Source organism: Pleurodeles waltl, chromosome 11 (genome assembly GCF_031143425.1).
Source record: "Pleurodeles waltl isolate 20211129_DDA chromosome 11, aPleWal1.hap1.20221129, whole genome shotgun sequence".
Taxonomy (NCBI): Eukaryota; Metazoa; Chordata; class Amphibia; order Caudata; family Salamandridae; genus Pleurodeles; species Pleurodeles waltl.
Window position 1 is genome coordinate 787,567,135 of NC_090450.1, and position 19,552 is coordinate 787,586,686.

General features: G+C 47.6%; 1 protein-coding gene across 2 annotated transcripts in view; it reads left to right on the top strand.

Annotated features, from left to right (window-relative positions):
• MED13L (mediator complex subunit 13L) overlaps nucleotides 1-19,552 on the top strand; it is a 982,865-nt gene that overhangs the window by 578,072 nt on the left and 385,241 nt on the right. The window lies entirely within an intron of this gene.

The window sequence follows — 19,552 nt, forward strand, 5'->3', positions numbered from 1 at the left end:
TTGTGTTCAGCGTAAAAGGTAAATTGTATGATGAGAAATGTCTGAATGAGCATGTTATGGGGCCTTGGGGAGAGTTGGGGAGTAACCAAGGTTTAAACTTTGGGAAAACAGTTACCTATCAGTTAGTATTCATATTAGGGTTCTTATGTTGTGTTCCTGGAAGTGTTAACCAGGGCATCTATGTTATGCTGTGTTTTGCTGATTTTTGTTGTCATTGATCTTTCAGGAAAAACCTTGAGTTCTGTCATGAATTGCTTTTAAATGTTTCCACACAGTGTTTGTGTAATCAATCGCTTTTAGGTCTGAGCTAACGATTACTTTAGACGTCCTCGAAGCCTCATGTAATTGGGGAAAAAAATAAAAATAACAAAAAAACACAAGTAACATTAAGGGTCTTTTAGTTTGCCTTGTATTTCGATTGATTTTGTTCAGTTGTAAATTAGATTTGGGTTCTCCACGCCACTACGTACAGCATGATAGTCGTTTTAGCTCTCTTACACTGAGTGACACGTTTTGTCTCATCATGCACACCTCCGCCTAAAAAGAAGTTGACTTCAGTGCCAGGACTTGGGGGCTAGTGCTTTACTTTGGCAATACTTTTCTTTCCATTCTTTTTTTTTTTTTATTATCCTTGTGGTTTAAACTATTTCTTTAGACTACAGGTATTCAAAGCCAGTAATATATTATCTGATAGAGACACCTAGCTGCAGATTCCTTACCTTTTGAATTCTCCCTAGCTTCAGAGTCAGATTGAAAAATTGCCTCCAGTCTTCGAAGGCTCTGGTAGCAAGACAAAGGCATGACTGGAGAGCCTTCCCAGTTCATGGGTTGCACCTTATTGATCTCAAAACGTGACACAGGCCAAGACATGGCTGGTTCCAGATCAGATGCAGGAGTTGGAACTGGAACCCTCACTTCTGAAGCAGAGGCTGGCACGGACAGTCACAACTAACATGGCCATTGGCAGGGTTATGGAAGCATGGCCTGGCCTGAGTTGAGGCAAAGGCCAAGCAGGTCAGTCAGCATTGGGTGAGGACCACTGGTGGAAGTCGAACTTGAGGCCCCCGTTTGTACAAAGAAGAACAAGTTACTTACCTTCGATAACGCCTTATCTGACTGAGACTATATTTAGCTGCAGATTCCTTACACCAGGCCTCGGACTGGATCTGGAAGATTTTTCATGAACAGTACCCCTGCATGCTGGGAAGTGGCATAAATCGGCTGGACATCCGTGGTCAACGTTGTCAGCTCCGGAAATGATGTTGCAGTACCTATATAGGCACCCTGATGTCTTTTTTTTTTTTTTGTTGGCGCCAGCCAGCACACATCCGAGAGAGAGCTACCCCTCAGTCATTTTTTGGCTGACCTTTTTTCGACTTTTGTCAAACTTTTTTAAGGTTTCTTCCCCCTGGGGTGTTAAGATGTTGTCACTTAAGACTGGTTTTAAGCTCTGCAGATCCTGTCATCGGGTGATGTTGGTGACAGATCGGCACCTTGTCCGTTTGTGGTATCTGGAGTGCGACCACGAATCGAGGTCCTGCTCCAAGTGCTGGGCCATACATCTGAAGGCTTTGAGGGAGTGGTCCCTAAAGCTGATTGTGGTCCAGCACACGAATCCGTGCAGGTTTAAGTCACAGTCGAGAGGAAGGTCCCTGGACCAGTCACAGAGTCCCAAGTCGTCATCCCACTCCAAGTTCTTAGGGCAATCTGGTAAGTCGAGGCACAAGAAGAAAGGCAAGAAGTTGAAGCAGTCTTCGACTTATCCTCGTCTGTCAGCTGATGCAGCAAGGGAGCATTGTCATTCTAGGCTTCGGTCTTTGGAGTCTGGGACAGCTCTGCGCCTCCCCAAGTTTCCAGAAGCTGGAGCGACCCCTTCCCAGTTGAAAGACTTTTATGATGCCATACGTAACATTTTTAGCAGTTCGACCCTGCTGGATGGGGCCCCATTGGGATTGAGTCCTGGATGCCTACGCTCCCAGCGGAACCATCCCCTTTGTCATCCCTGAATCTGACCCTTTAGAATACCAGCCATACGAAGAGGAAATGGACTGGCATGAGGACTTGGGTGAAGCCAGTGCACTGGACACATCTCCAGATACTGGTATGCTTTCTCCCCCTACCATAGCTACAGAGTAGGGAGCCTCTTATGCAGTAGTGGTGAGGACGGCAGCTGAGGTCCTAGACCTTCAACAACCCTTAGTGGCAGTCAAGACTAAACTCTTGACTGAGGTGCTGCAACTGGGACCTTCCACCTCCAAACCCCTGCTCCCGTTCAATGATGCCTTCACTGAAGTCTTTCTTGGTACCTCGTTCAAACTCAGCACAGGGGCTCCTGTGAATAGGACGATTCCTCCATCGCCTGCACCTGAGGACCCAAGTTTCCTGAAGCAACACCCCACCCCTGAGAGCTTGGTGGTCGAAACCTCCACTTCCCATGGGGTGTTCACTATTGCTCCACAGTTAAAGAATCCAAGAGGCTGGATTCATTTGGGAATAATATGACCTCTTCCACTAGCCTAGCATTGCAGGCCGTGAACACTTCCATGCCTTTTGGGCTGTTATTCCCACACTCTGGGACACAGTTGCGCAAGTTCTGCCCCAGGTCCCGGAGGAGACCCAGGCTGTACTCTCTCAGGCTGTTGCCGATGGGAGGGATGCAGCACAGTTCACAGTACGTTGCAGACTGGGCACGACCAACTCACTAGGCAGAGCAGTTTCCACAACAGTGTATCTGAGGCGCCTGGCTTCTCACGGGATATCCAAGCTTCCCTTATGGACATTCCCTCCTATGGCACCAGTCTTTTCGGAGACAAGGCAGATTTTGGGCTCAAGCGCTTTAAGGATTCTCTGGCTATATCTAGGTCCTTAGGGCATCAGTCTCTTCCCCCCCTTCCCCACCTCCCCCTTCACCCCCCTTCTCCCCTAATCTGCCTTTAACTCATTTTGTGGTTAAAAAAGGAGCTTACATCCACGCCAATTTCTGTACAGCCACCATCCCGCGCATGCTGCCCAGCCTCTGCGTGGCCGAGGGCCAGGATCCACTGACCTTGTGGGCAAGGTGGCCATCGGTCTGGTCAGACTCCCACCCCCTTTCCACAGCAGCCTAAAAGCCCTCCTAGTCTGCCTCGGTACCACCATTGACCATCAGTTGGTGGCAGAATTCTCCATTACCTAGCAGCCTGGCAAACCATTACTTCAGACAGGTAGGTTTTGCAGATCATCCGAAGGGGCTACTCACTCCCCTTCGAGACTACCCCTGCATCATTGCCACCAACTTATGATTGGATGACAGAGGATCGATCATCTGTCCCTTCTCTGCGAGGAAGTTTACAGCTCTCTTGGGTAATGTGGCCAAAGAAAGGGCTCTGGTGCCAGAAGTTGGGTGTGGTTGCTACTCCCGCTACTTTCTGGTCCCTGAAAAGGACAAGGTTCTTCGCCCTGTTCTAGGCCTTCGATTTCTCAATCTCTTCCTCAGGAAGGAGAAGTTCATAATGCTCACGTTGGCTCAGTTCTTGTCTGTCCTGTACCGAGGAGACTGAATGGTAGCCTTGGACCTGCAGGATGCTTATTTTCATATTCACGTCATATCTGCCCACAGACGTTACTTCCGGTTCACAGTAGACCACAAGCCCTTTCAATTTTCTTTGCTCCCCTTTGGCCTTACCAGTGCCCCTCTGGTGTTCATCAAGGTGATGGCAGTGGTTGCAGCTCATCTGCGGAGATCAAGGGGTACCAGTCTTCCCCTATATCGACAGCTGGCCGTTGAAGACTAGCTCGCCCCAGGCGGTCTCCCTCCTCCAGACTACGACAAACCTCCTGCATACCTGGGATTCACTATAAACGTGCAGAAGTCACACCTGACTTCCTCTTAGATGCTCCCTTGCATTGGAGCTATTTTGGACACAGTGCAGTTTTGGGCTTATCCTCTCGAGCGGAATATGGAGAGTCTGGTATCCCGAGCTGCTGAGCATATCCCTCGATCCTCAGGTCAGACTACCTCTTCAGGAGGATCGTCTGTCACAGCAGCAGTGGAGAGTTCTTCACCCAAGCCTGTCCACTCTCTGCCTTCTTACATGTAGATTGAGCGGTGGCAGTTGACACCTTTTGACCTTCCTCCTGCAGTCTGTACTGTCATCTTGCCAGCCAGGTGTCTCTCCATCAAAACAGTATATGCCTTTCGTTGGAAGAAATGTGTGGCATGGCCACAGACATGTCTGTTGATCCCCTTTCTGCTCCTCTTTCTGAGGTTATACTGTTCATTCTTTTCCTTGCCCAGGAGGGCTCTGCTTTGGGTACTCTGAAGGGCTTTTTTGTGGTAGCCTGATCAACTCTCCTTGTTCAAGTCTCCTACTGTGCATAGATTCCTTAAAGGTCTTACTCATCTCTTCCCTCCATCCCCATTCATTATTCCTCATTGGGATCTTAATTTGGTTCTGACCTTTTTGATGTGCAGTCCCTTTAACATTAAAAACAGCCCTCCATTTTCCCGCAGAATGAGCTGCAGGCCTTACTATCTAAGCTGCCGGCCTTACTATCTAAGCTGCCCTACCTTTCTATCTATCCCGACAGTGGTGGTTCGCGCTAGGGTCTCTCTTCTGCAAAAGGTGGTCACGCCTTTTCATGTAGGCAAATCTATCACCTTGCCCATTTTTTTACACACTCCACTGCTTGGATACAAAAAGAGAGCTGGTGTTTGAACTTGATCGTACAGAAGAGTTCTGGGTTGATGACCAACTCTTTGTGGGTTATGTGGATGTGAAGAAAGGTCAGGCTGTGCAGAAGATGACCATCTCCAGATGGGGTTGTACTCTGCATTAAGATCTGCTATGCACTGGTCAAAAACCTCCTGAGGGCTTGCGTGCTCATTCCACCAGAGCTAATGCTGCGACCACTGTGTTAGCATGCAGAGTTCCAATCCTGGACATCTGTCAAGTGGCGACGTGGACATCTCTCCACACATTTACCAACACCACTTCCTGGACAGTCAGGACCGTAGGGCAGGCACTTAGCCCATTCGGTCCTGCAGAACGTTCTCGTTGGTTTGCAGACTGCCCTCCGGGGATCGTATTGCTTGGGTATCTATTCAAAGTTAAGGAATCTGAGTCTAGAAGTCATTATCAGACGAACAAGTTACTTAACTTCGGTAATGCCTTATCTGGCAGAGACTATATCTAGCTGCAGATCCCTTGCTGACCCACTCATCGTCCCTGCTCTGCGTTCAGATTTCTAGGAGCAGGGACTTCCCTTTCAGGGCCCTATTTTTTATACACCAGTGGTAATTGTTCTTCTATGCGCTTTGGACTCCCCCACCACCCCCCTGTGATGTCATTTCCAGCTCACACGACCCTGACCTCAGACACAGAGCCGATCTACACCACTGACTGGCATGCAGGGGTACTGCTCACAAAAAAAATCTTCTGGATCCAGTCTGATGCCTGGGGAGTTCAAAGGTAAGGAATCTGCAGTTAGGCTTTACCAGATAAGGTGTTACCGAGGGTAAGTAACTTGTTCTTTGTGCCAACTGTGGCCTGAAGTTGAACTTCCACCAGTAGTTCTTACCCAGCGCTGACTGACCTGCTTGACCTTTTACGCAACTCCCGCTAGACCATGCTTCTATACCCCTGCCAATGGCCATGCTATTTCTGACTGTTTTGGTGTCGGCCTCTGTTTCAGAGTTGATGTTTCCAGTTCTGACTCATGTCTGATTTGAAACCAGCCATGTTTCGCCCTTTCACCTTTTGTGTTCAATAAGATGCAACCCAGGACCTGGAAGAATTATCCAGTCATGTCTTTGTCTTGCCACCAGAGCCTATTGAAGACTGGAAAGCAATTTTCAAATCTGACTCTGATGCTGTCCAGGACTAGAACATGTTTTCTACAACAAGGATGTTGTCAGGCAAATGGATCCCCACTCACTATACAGATGCTCCAATATTCATCAAAATTCTTGTGATCTGGGCACGTCTGCTCCATACTGAGGAGAATGCCTCTTTTGCAGTGATGGTTGTTAGGGCTGCCGAGGTCTTTGAGTTACATTTGCCTACCATAGAGACTAAGGTACATTTTCTTTCTGAAATTTTGCAGCCAGGCCCTTCTACGCCTGATCCTTTGCTACCTTTCAATGAGGAACTAACTGAGGCTGTTGTGGCAGCCAGAGCCAACTGTTGCTCAGCGCCACCAGTGAATCGTCCAGGTGCTCAAAGCCATAGGGCAGCCACTGAGGATCAAGCCGCCTTCATTTTGCACCCGACACTGCAGCTCCTGGTCATTCAGGCATGCATAATTAAGGTGAAACCCAACTGTTCTTACTGTCTCTTAATAGAGAATCTCAACGAATTGAAGCCATTGGCAAGAGGGTTTTCTCTTCCTACAGTTTGAACCATTACACACACACACACACACACACACACACCTTGGGGAATGGCAAACGAGATTTTTCCTAACCTTCCTGAGGAGTTTCGCAACACTTTCTGACAGACAATACTTTAAGGTCATGATGTGGCAACACCACAGATTATGTTGGCTTGTTCCACAGGCACCAGCATATTTATTTGAGACCATCCCTGGATGTGTTCGCTTTCATTTTCTGAGACCTGTTTGACAGCTGAAGACTCTTTGTTGGAAAAAGCGTACTCTGCTCCCTACTAAGGTCTCTTTGCTGCACACTACTTCCACCACCTGTACCGGAAGTTCTTGGACTGTTCTCTGGTTTGACCTACTTACAGAGGCAGCCCGTCCAGCCTCTAGAGCAGCATAACTAATCTTTAGCAGCTTCAACCGGAAAGGTGGTAGCAGAGGCATTGGCCACCAGCATATTCTGCAGTTTTCCTCCTGCTCTTAGTCTGCCATGGCAGTTACCAAGCCATTTTAGTTCTTTGTCCGATGTTCATCTGGGGGCTGGTAAGGGTTACAGTCCGATTTTGTCTGCATGAGTTGACGCACAGTTACTCCGGACCAGTGGGTCCTAATGGGTGTTCAATTTGGTTACAGCCTCCCCACGTTTTGTCCCAAGTCGTGCTGCAGTACTGATCAAAGAAGTTCAGATGCTGTTCACCAAATTGGCAAGAGAGTTCCTAAGGCAGAGAAGGAAACAGAGTGCTCCTCCCAATACTACTTGTTGTCCTAGAAGGATGGGGACTAGGGCCAATCTTAGACCTCTAATTTCTGAACAGCTTTCTAAGGAAGTTTAAGACGCTCACTTTGGCCCTCCTTCTGTCTGTTCTTGGCCTGGGAGATTGAATAGTGTCTTTGGACTTGCAGGATGTACATTCCAAATACTCCTCCTGCAGCCTTGGTGGCATTTCCTCTTGTTTATTGTTGGGTTTGAACATCACCAATGTACTGTTTTGCCCTTCGACTCCCCCAGATATTCACAAGTGGGGTGAAAGTGGTTGTGGGTCATCTTTGCATATACAAGCATTGCCGCACCTCCACTACTGGCCACTGAAAGTGGATTCACTTTGTTCAGTTGTCGACCACCTAAAGATGTTTGCTGCTTTTTTCTCATTTTCCATCAGTGCACCAAAATCCCATTTTCAGCCAGTGCAGAGTATTCCATTTACTGTGGCTATCTTGCACTCTGTGTCCTTAAAGGCCTTTGCCGCCCCCACTTTAAGTCAAGGATTCCAATGTTTCAAGCTCAGGCCTCCACTTGACCTCCTAGCTTTCTACCATATTGGTGCTCCCTCCATGTCCGGTGGCACATGAAGGCTATGCAGTGGAACTCTTGCCTTCAATTTTCCTCAATAGTAGAAATGCCTTTTAGACAACTTGTGTCTCAGATGAGGCAATGTGAACCCTCAAGAGTGGGTAAAGGATTCCAACCAGTAGATTGCTTTCCTTACTCCACCCACAGCTCATGGTGGGAATGGCCCATATTAGTTTCTGGGCTGGGGATGCCATCTGGAAGAAATGGTGTTCAGGGACCTCTCGTCTCAGGGTGAGAAGAAATGCAACATCAATCTCCTGGCGTTGCATGCCATCTAGCTGGCCCACAAGTCTTTTTTCTTTCCTATTTGAGGTGCATGTGTTCGGGTTCTGACAAACATGACTAGCATTTGATAATGCAACAAGCAAGGCAGCGTGGAGTCTTGCGCATTGTGCTCTGGCAGTGACTAGATCTTCACAGAAAAGCCTTGACTGTGGGTCCTCTCAATATTAGAGCAGGCTAGCTCTGGAAGCTTCATCTTACTGACCATGAAGGGTGCCCGAGGTGGTTAGAAACACCTTTGCCCAGTGATCTTCTTGCTACTTCTTGGAATACTAGGTGTGACTTCCTTTGCACTATAAAATTATCCCTGGGTTTCTGCAAGACTGGTTTCGCCTTTAATGGAACTCTGGCCTCGGTACATTTTGTCTCTGCCATTGTTCTGTTATGTTCTCAGAGTCAGAAGGGACCGGGCACAGCTCACCCTGGGACTCAGACGGCTTGATATTCCAACCTGCTGAATTTGAATCTTTCCTCCTTTCCTGATACCTCTTTGGGCATGTGTTCTCTTCAAACAGCAGAGCAAGGTCCTGTAACATAACTTTCACAATCTACACTTCCATGCAAGAAGAATGAGTGATAACAGGTGGATTTGATCTGCCATTGGAATTGATAAATGTGATTCTAGCTGTGCGCCACCCTTTCATCAAGTTATTTAGTCCAGTGTTTTTGCTAAGTTTGTGATCTGGTGCTAAGACCAAATGCATTGCGCATAGTCAGGCTTAGCTTGCTGGTGCACTTCTGTTTGTTTTGCCCGTGGCCTGGCAAAGTTTTTTTTTTTTTTCCCCTGTGGGCACTGTGAAGTTACATATCCACACTTTTGGCCTTTCTGTGTACTTCTGATTAGTTATTTTTATTAAAGTCACCTATTGCTTTTTGAAAGGGCCCCCATGCATATTTCCATCTGTGCTCTTCATTATGCCACAGTGTGTAGGAAGCTGGCCTGGTGCTTGGTGGGCACCTATGGTGTTAGCACCTGATACCGGGTCCAGGCAACCCCTGTTAGTGAATGTAGGCAGTGTCTAGGAAGCCAGGGCTCCATAGAGGTTGCTGTGAGTGAGCAGCCAAGACTTATCTAGAAGACGTGCAAAGCCTATACAATACAAAAATAGTTACACAGCAACTTATCACACTTGAAGGAACCACATAGTGTTACAAAAATAAAGGTAGTTTAATATAGTAGCACAACACTAGATTAGATTACCTATAGGCAGTCCCCCATCTGCTGGTAAGTAAACACTATAGAGGTATAGAAAAATTCATACATATATATATGTTCGATGGCATGTGTAGCTGCAGATACACATGCTGTGCACTGTTCCTGCCATCTAGTGTTGGGCTCGGCGTGTTACAAGTTGTTTTTCTTTGAAGAAGTATTTTCGAGTCACAGGACCGAGTGAATCCTCCCTTTCGGCTCCATTGCGCATGGGCATCGACTCCATCCTAGATTGTTTTCTTTCCACCATCGGATTCGGACGTGTTCCTCTTCACTCCGTTATTCGAATTGGAAAAAGACTAAAAATCCTCGAAAAAAGCATTGGTATTGTTTGCGATCGGGGAACATCTTGTATCGAGACCGACGAGACACAGTTTTGGTGGCGCTTCGTGGCTTCCGTGCCCAGCCAAGGCCTGGTCGGCCCGACCATAGACGTCGTCGAAGCCTAATGGACCGGACCCCTTTCTGTTTCTGCCCGAAGTGCACGCTAAGTATCCCTATACAGACTAGCATTGGGTCTGTAATCTGTGTCTGTCACCGGAGCACAGGGAAGATACTTGCGAGGCCTGCAAGTCCTTTCGATCACAGAAAACCTTGAGGGATCGGAGGGTGAGACAGATGCAGATGGCGTCAAAAAGCTCAGAACACCTCGACGTCGAAGAACAGGAGATGCTATCTCCATCCAAGGATCGGAATAGGACGACTTCGATGGAGACCGGCCACCTACAGCAGGCCAACATGTGAGTATGCCTGCCCCAATCCAAGCCCACAGTCAACCTAAAAAGCATAAGGCCTCGGGGACGCCACTGCCTGAAGGCCATGGCTCGACCCATAAAAAATCAAGTGGTGACCAAGTTACACTTTCGGCACCGAAAAAGGCCAAAATCGTGCCAAAGTCTTCAGACTAGAGCCGAGAACCCGACATCGAAAAACCTTGACACAGAGTTGTCGAGTCGACAAAGCCTCGAAAGAGCCTTTCGGAGCCGAGGCCTTCCATGAGCCGAAAAATCCTCGTACACAGAGGAACATGGGCTCTCTAAGCAGCTCAGAGAGGCACAGATTTGAGGAGGAACTTCAACTGGAGGAGTTTGACCAAACGCAGACAAGGATACAGATCCATAAGGATACTGGGAAGATCCAAACTGCTCCTCTCACATTTAAAAGAAAACTGGCCTTCCAGGAACAATCGGAGACTGAACAGCCAAGAGCTAAAGTGGCCAGAGAAAAATCGCCAACTCACCATTTTTCACCATAACTTTCTCCTCCACATTCACCACAAAGGACAGTGTCACCTACTGCCACTCCCACTGCACGGTCACCCACGCACACTGTTCAGTCTCAAGACGATGCAGACCCTTGGGACCTCTACGATTCCCCCTGTGTTGGAAAATAGCCCTGAGTACTACCCTTCAAAACCCTCTCCACCTGAGGATAGAACCTCATACGCCCACGTTTTGGCCAGGGCGTCTGCATTGCATAAAGTAAGCATGCACTCGGAGCCATTGGAGGGCGATTTTCTCTTTAATACCTTGGCCTCCACGCATGCTTCCTACAAAAGCCTACCTATGCTCCCAGGCATGCTTAAACACGCCCAACAAGTTTTTCAAGAGCCTGTGAAAGGCAGAGCCACCACACCGCGGGTGAAAACAAAAGTACGAGCCACCATCGTCAGACCCATTGTTCATCACACAACAGTTGCCCCCGGACTCTGTAGTGGTTGGACCTGTAAGAAAAAGAGCCAACTCAGTCATCAGGAGATGCACCACCTCCAGATAAGGAGAGTCATAAGTTTGACGCAGCAGGAAAGAGGGTAGCCTCACAGGCTGCCAACCAGTGGCGTATTGCAAATTCTCAAGCCTTCCTCGCACATTATAACCGAGCTCATTGGAACGAGATGAGCAATATCATCCAACATCTCCCCAAGGAATACCAAAAACGGGCTCAGCAAGTGGTAGAGGAGGGACAGGCAATCTCGAACAATCAGATACGTTCGGCTTTGGACTCTGCTAACACTGTTGCAAGAACCGTGAACTCGGCAGTCACTATTGGACGTCACGCCTGGCTAAGATCCTCAGGGTTCAAACCAGAGATACAACAGGCAGTACTGAACATGCCATTTAATCAGCAACAACTGTTTGGGCCACAAGTGGACACAGCCATTGAGAAGACGAAGAAGGACACTGATACGGCCAAAGCCATGGGCGCGCTCTACTCGTCCCAATATAGAGGGACATTCAGGAAACCGCAATATAGGGGAGGTTTCAGACAACAGCCTTCAGAGGCATCCACCTCTCAAGCAAAACCCACCTACCAATCCCAATATCAGAGAGGGGGGGTTTTGCGGGTCCTTCGGTGGACAATTCCCAATGTCAAGGGGAAAATTTCAGCCCACTAAGCAGGCCACTAGTAGCAAACAGTGACTTGCCCGTCACCCTCCCCCAACACACGACACCTGTTGGAGGAAGACTAAGATTTTACCACAAACATTGGTCACACATAACCACAGACACATGGGTCCTATCAATTATCCAACATGGTTACTGTATAGAATTCACCCATTTTCCTCCAGATATTCCTCCAAGAGCGCACAAACTGTTGGCGCAACATTTAGAAATTTTACAAACAGAGGTGCATGCCCTATTAACAAAACAAGCCATATAACTAGTACCCCACCAACAAAAAGGAACAGGGGTTTATTCCCTATATTTCCTTATTCCCCAAAAAGCCAAAACACTAAGACCAATTTTAGATCTCAGGACTCTCAACCTATTCATCAAGTCAGAACACTTTCACATGGTCACACTACAAGATGTAGTCCCCTTACTAAAACAGGGAGAATACATGTCAATACTGGATCTAAAGGATGCGTATTTTCATATACCCATCCATCCATCTCACAGAAAATACCTCGGGTTTGTCATACAGGGAAACATTACCAATTCAAAGTATTACCCTTCGGGATAACAACAGCTCCCAGAGTATTTACAAAATGCCTCGCAGTAGTAGCAGCCCACATAAGGAGACAACACATGCACGTATTCCCATATCTCGACGATTGGCTAATAAAATCCAACACTCAACAGCAGTGTCAAAATCACACACAGTACGTAATAGATACCCTACACACACTAGGGTTCTCTATAAATTACCAAAAATCACACTTGCAACCATCCCAACTACAACAATACTTGGGAGCAACACTCAAAGCGCGACTGCCACTCCAAGCCCACAAAGAGTGCAGTCATTCCAAACCATGGTACCAAAGATACAACTAAATCAGCACTATACAGTCAGATTTGTCATGAAACTCCTAGGCATGATGGCGTCATGCATCGCGATTGTCCCAAGCGTACGGCTACACATGCGGCACTTACAGCAGTGCCTTGCAAAACAATGGACGCAAGCACAGGGTCAACTCCAAGATCTAGTGTTGATAGACTGCCAAACACACTATTCGCTTCAATGGTGGAACCCTGTAAATTTAAACAAAGGGCGGCCTTTTCAAGACCCTGTGCCTCACGCCATTCTCACAACAGACGCATCAATGATTGGGTGGGGAGCACACCTCAACAATCACAATATACAGGGACAATGGGACAGTCAACAGAAATGACTACACATAAATCACTTAGAACTGCTAGCAGTCTTCCTAGCACTAAAAGCATTTCAACCTCTTCCAGCTCACACAAACATTCTCGTCAAAACAGACAACATAACAATGTACTACCTAAACAAACAGGGGAGAACACACTCATCACAATTATGCCTCCTAGCACAAAAAAATTGGTATTGGGCAATTCACAACAACATTCACCTAATAGCGCAATATATTCCAGGCATTCACAATCAATTAGCGGACAATCTCAGTCGAGATCACCAGCAAACTCACGAGTGGGAAATACATCCCCAGATACTACAAGAATACTTTCAACAGTGGGGGACACCAGACATAGATCTGTTCGCCACAAAACGCAAAATTCCAAAACTTCACGTCCAGGTACCCACACCCTCAGTCCAAGGGCAATGCTGTATGGATCAATTGGTCAGGGATATTTGCTTACGCTTTTCCCCCTCTCCCACTCATTCTTTTTCTAGTCAACAAACTGAGTCAAAACAAACTCAAACTAATACTCATAGCACCAACGTGGGCACGCCAACCATGGTATACCACACTGTTGGACCTCTCGGTAGTACCTCACATCAAACTCCCAAACAGACCAGATCTGTTAACACAAACAACAAATCAGATTCCCCAGTCCAGCAATGTTCAACCTAGCAATCTGGCTCCTGAAGTCTTGGCTATCTAAATCTTCCAAATTAGTGTATGGAAGTCATTAAACAGGCAAGAAAACCTACCACTAGGCATTGCTATGCTAATAAATGGAAAAGGTTTGCTTTCTACTGCCAAGCAAACAAAATCACACCGTTAGATGCCTCCATACAAGACATTGTGGGTTATTTACTACACCTACAAAAAGCAAATCTCGCTTTTTCTTCCATCAAAATTCATCTCACTGCAATCTCTGCTTACTTGCAAATTAAACACACAAAATCACTATTTAGAATACCAGTTATTAAAGCCTTCATGGAAGGACTAAAGTGGATCATACCGCCAAGAACACCACCAGTACCCTCGTGGATTCTTAATATTGTACTTACATGACTCATGGGCCCACCCTTTGAACCCATGCATTCTTGTCAAATCCAATTCTTGACTTGGAAAGTGCCATTTCTAGTGGCTATCACCTCACTACGAAGAGTTAGCGAAATACAGGCTTTCACTATTGAAGAACCCTTTATACAAGTACACAAACATAAAGTGGTTCTACGCACAAATCCAAAATTTCTACCAAAGGTCATTTCACTGTTTCATTTAAACCAAACAGTGGAACTTCCACTTCTTCTTCTTCTTCCCACAGCCAGACTCAGTAGCAGAAAGAGCACTGCATACATTAGACCTAAAAAGAGCTCTAATGTACTATAAAGACAGAACAAAACAATTTCGGAAAACTAAACAATTGTTCATCTCATTCCAGAAACCCCATGCTGGTAACCCTATATCCAAACAAGGTATAGCCAGATGGATAGTTAAATGCATACAGACTTGTTAACTAAAAGCTAAAAGAGAACTACTCATTACATCAAAGGCACACTCCACTAGAAAGAAAGGGGCAACAATGGCCTTTCTAGGTAACATACCAATGAGATTTGTAAGGCAGCCACTTGGTCCACACCTCATACATTTACCAAACACTACTGTGTTGATGTGTTAGCAACACAACAAGCCACAGTAGGACAGGCTGTACTAAGAACATTATTTCAAACAGCTTCAACTCCTACAGGCTGACCACTGCTTTTCGGAGGATTACTGCTTTGTAGTCTATGCACCGCATGTGTGTCTGCAGCTACACATGCCATTGAACAGAAAATGTCACTTACCCAGTGTACATCTGTTCGTGGCATGTTCCGCCTCCGATTCACATGCACCCTCCCAACTCCCCGGGAGCCTGAAGCCATTTAAGTTGAAATTAGAAATTGTATATATGTAAATAAACATTCCTTTAGAGCAAATTATGTACATGCATATCTATTCCATTGCATGGACATCTTTACCATTCTCATTCTACCACTCCTACCTCACCCTATGCGGGAAAACAATCTAAGATGGAGTCGATGCCCATGTGCAATGGAGACGAAAGGGAGGAGTCACTCGGTCCCGTGACTCGAAAAGAAGAAAAACAACTTGTAAAACTACGAGCCCAACACTAGATGGCAGGAACAGTGCACAGCATGTGAATCTGCAGCGGAACATGCCACGAACAGATGTACACTGGGTAAGTGACATTTTCCAAATACACACAGTAATAATTAGGATTTGGCACAAGAAACTACAAGCATTGGCAAGAATTAGTGAAAAATAGTTAGGGCCCTAGAGGAGGACCAAACCATATACTAAAATAGTGGAATGGAAATTGAAGTCCCCCACCCAAGGATCTGGAGTCATTAGTGGAGGTGAGTACCTAAGTGACCCCTAGTGACCAGGAGAGCAGAGGTAAGTATCTGGTTTTCCCAAGGACTAACAAGAGAACTTAGAAAATGGATTGTGCAAGAACAGGACCAGGCTAGGAGAAAACAAAGGTGGAATCTGGAAGAAGAGGATCTGCAAAAGAAGGGGGCAGAGTCCAGTCCACGATGGAGTGTCCAGTGGGGGCAGAAGCCACTACCCACCCTTCTGTTGGTGAAGATCCGGGTGGACGGGGGAAGAAGACCAGCTGTGGAGCCCAGGAGCTGAAGAGAAGTCCTTGGAGCGGTGCAGATGGTGTCCTTCGTCGGGTCGCAGATGATCAGTGGTTTAGGATAATCACCAACGAGCCTTGGCAAAGAAGAAGCAAAAATAGTTGCGAGGCTAAAGAGGACAAGCATGGTCCAGGGGACTCGACCCTTGGAGGTGAGTCCAGGCTGTCCCTCAGCAGTCGGGAGAGCCAGCAGAAGCAGTTGTAGCCCCCCTGGGCAGCCCACTGGCAGCAGGCACAGTAAGCTGCAGTGAGGCCCAATCAGCAGACCTGGAGAGGAGTCCCACATTGCTGGAGCAGCAGAGAGGAGACTTCTAGAGGCCGGGGCTACTCGGAGCCTGAAGATCCCTTGGAGTAGGAGACAACAAGCCTTGGTAGATGCAAGCATTGGGGTGCACAGGGGTACTGTCCTGCAAGGAGAGGCAAGGGCTCAGGTCTCCCAAGTTGGACAGTGGGCAGAGAGGACCAAGGGGACCACTCCAGACTCCCACCTGTGATGCAGGAACCACGCAGTTCCAGAGGAGAGCAGATCCACGCAGCCAGACGTCATTGCTGTAGGTGCCTGCAGATGCAGGGGAGTGACTCCTTCACTCTAAGGGAGCATCCTTCTTGGTGCAGGCTGAAGTCTTGCCGACCCCAGAGGATGCTCAGCCAGGGAAATGTTGCAGTTGCTGAACGTAGCCGAAGAAACAATGTTGCAAGGCGAGGTCGTCTTGGTGGTTGCTGTCTTATCGGTTCCTGAAGAGTTCAGTTGCTGTTCCAGTGGCTAGAATAAATGATGCAGATGAGTCCTGATGGAGTCTTGCATGTCAAATATGGGGTCCCACCCTCGAGGGAGTCCCTAAATAGCCCTCAAAAGGGGTTTGGTCACCTTGCAATGTGACCACCTATCAAGGCGGGACTATCTCTAAACTCATAGGATGCTCCTAATAGTAGTGTGTACAACAATGGACTCTAGCTTTTCAGGTACAGGACCTCATGGAAAATGAAATAATGGTACTCTGTGGATGATTACAGCTGACAAAACACAATCCTTCTTATTACCTTCGCACTTAGAGCCGCTCAGTTGCTGGGTTCCTTATGCTGTGGTGTGATTATTCCCCTAAGGCAAAGGCTAGTACAGGAGCTGTAGGCAGCCTGTTGGACAGGGTCTTGTAAGCTTTCTCTCTGAGTCAATCAGTTTTGGAATGCCTCATGATCCTTGAGTTAAAAGTGCTCTTGAGCAGGACAGTGTTAAATTTCTTTTTGATTGTTGAGGATTTCTCTAGGTCAGTCCAGTCACTCGCTGTAGATCTTGACAAGATCTGCGGTGAAATGGCTGTTCTAGTTGCAACATCCCAGCAAGCATTGAAACTTGTTAAGAATGTTATGATTCAAGAGGTACATAGTCCCCACTTTTTAAGGGTTCAACTCAATCCCTTGTTCTGGATCTTTGACTGATATTCTTTACACTGAAGCTGCAGAACTGTCAGTGTGATAGACACTTCTAAATCCAGATCCCTTACCTATGAATTTCCTGTAGACTTCAGCCATTAGGTGGTGTCGATCGGTTCTGTCTGTCTACGTCAACTGTAACGGATATGACATTGCAGTTCCCATATAAGCGCCACCCTGGAGCACTGACGTCAGTTCTTTACTTTCTGCGCCAGTTAGTGCCGATCCAAAGGGAGCTACCCCTCAGTCACTTTTTGACTGGCCTTTTTTTTTATTTAATTTTTTTAAACTTTTATCTAGGATTTGTTTGCGTTTTCTACTCCTGGTGCATCTGGGATATCATCGAGGAATGCTGGATTTAAGCCCTGCTCGTTGTTTCATCTGACGATGTCAGTGACAGATCCAAACCTTCTGTGTCTTTGGTGCCTGGAGCTCAACCAGGACATGAAGTTGTGCTCTGCGTGTTGGGCCATGCATAAAACGGTTTGGGGATTGGTCTTTGAAGCTGATGGTGACCCAACGCTCGACTCGATGCAAGTCGCGGTCCCGGTTGAGAGGAAGGTCCCGGGAGTGGCCACAGAGTTCTCCATCATCCCACTCCAAGTCCTCGAGGTGATTGGGTTTTTGGGCAGCCTGTCTCTGCTGGAGCACCTTCTGGCCCTGCAAAGTCAGAAAGGATCCCTTTGGGTTCCATGCTGTGGCTTTTGCCACAGCTCCAAGGGGCACATATGGATCCAGTCCTGGATCTGGACTGGGGTCAGTCATACAACCTCGACCTTTCCTGTTGTCGGTCCAGACGTCGTTACCCACGGGCGGCATCATTCCCATTCTCATTGTCGACTTCACCACAGAGCCAGATGGGTGTCATACGACGCAGACACCGCTGACAGCAGGAACCTTGCCTTCTATGTTGGATCCTGAGCCCCTTTCTTATGGGCTAGGTTATGGTGAAGAAAAGGAGGGTCTCTGGACCCTTTAGAATGCCAACTTCAAGACCCTATGGACTTGTGTACAGACTTGGGTGAGGCCAGCTGACTGGATAGTTATCCAGATATTGGCATGCTTTCTTGCCCTACTGTGGCTACAGAGGAGGGAGCTTCCTATTTTATGTGGTGAGAAGAGCAGCTGAGGTATTGGACTACGAGTTGCCTTTGGTGGCAGTCAGGATTAACCTCCTGACAGATGCTTCAACCTGGAGCTTCCACCTCAGAACCCATGCTCGTCTTTAATGAAGCCTGGAGGTGGCCCGGGGATTAGTCTCTCAGGCAGTTGTCCATGGGAGTGCTGCAGCAAAGTTCACTATCCATTGTGGACTGGACACGACCAACTTACTAGGCAGATCAGTTTTGTCAACAGTGGCCCTGAGGCGCCACACCTTATTTATTATACATTTTTTTTTTTTTTTAGGACTTCTGGCTTTTCAGCAGATGTCCAGGCTACTTTGATGGACATGCCCTTTGATGGTACCTATCTCTTTGGAAACTAGGCAGACTCGACGCTCAAATGCTTCAAGGACTCTTGTGCTACAGCCAGGTCCTTGCGCCTCACAGTGGCCCCTCATCCCCCCCCAGTCTGCCTGTTGCCCCTTTTGTGGCTACGGAACGGGATTCCAACTGCGTCCATTCCCAGCAAGCCACTGTACTGCATATACCACCCAGCCTCTGTGTGGCCAGTGGCGTGGGATCCACCGACTTAGTGGGTCAGGGAACCAGTGGTCTGGCCAGTCCACTGCGCCCCCCACTCTCCCTCAGCCTCTAAACCTTCCTAGTCTGACTCCCCACCAGGGATCAGTCGGATGCAGATTTTGCCATCACCTGCTCCGCTGGCAGTCCATGTCAGACAGGTGGGTTTTACTGATAGTCAAGTCAAGGTGATGATGGTTCAAGTGTTTACTGACCAGACCACCCCCATGTGGTACTGCAACAAGCGGGGTGGGGTGGGGTCGTGGACCCCTTATCAAGTGGCTCTGCCCCTTTGGACGTGGCTGGAACAGCAGGGCATATCCCTGTTAGTTCAAAATATGGTGGGCTCTCCAAACACCTGAGCAGATGAACTCAACCGAAAATGCCTAGTGGATCATGACTGCTGTGTCCATCCGGAGGTGGAGCAAGGTCTCTTTCAGCAGTAGGGGAGAGACTTGGTTAATTCAGTTCGCCTCCACAGAGAATGTACAAAGTTAGCAGTTTCCAAGGCGGCACTTGCTCTGAGACACTTCTCATCTTGAGTGGAGTTCAGGATTCCTGTGTGGCTTTCTGCCCATACCACTTCTGCCCAGAATTTCAAGAAGATCAAGAATGACCGGGCCCAAGTAATCCTTGTGGCACCTAACTGGACAAGGAGAGCTGTATTCTGAGCTGTTGAGCATGTCCATTGATCCTCTGATCAGACAGACTGCCCGTTCGGGAAAATCTTAGTTACAGCAGCAGGGAAGGATTCTTCACCTAAACCTGTCTATTCTCCACCTTGTTGCTTGGATTGAGTGGCAGCATTAGGCAGCTTTTGACCTTCTCCCCGAAGTCTGTAACGTAATCTAGGTACCCAGTCGCCCCTCCACCAAAACGGTATACGCCTGACATTGGAAGAAATTTGTGGCATGATTCACAGGCAAATCTGTTGACCTCC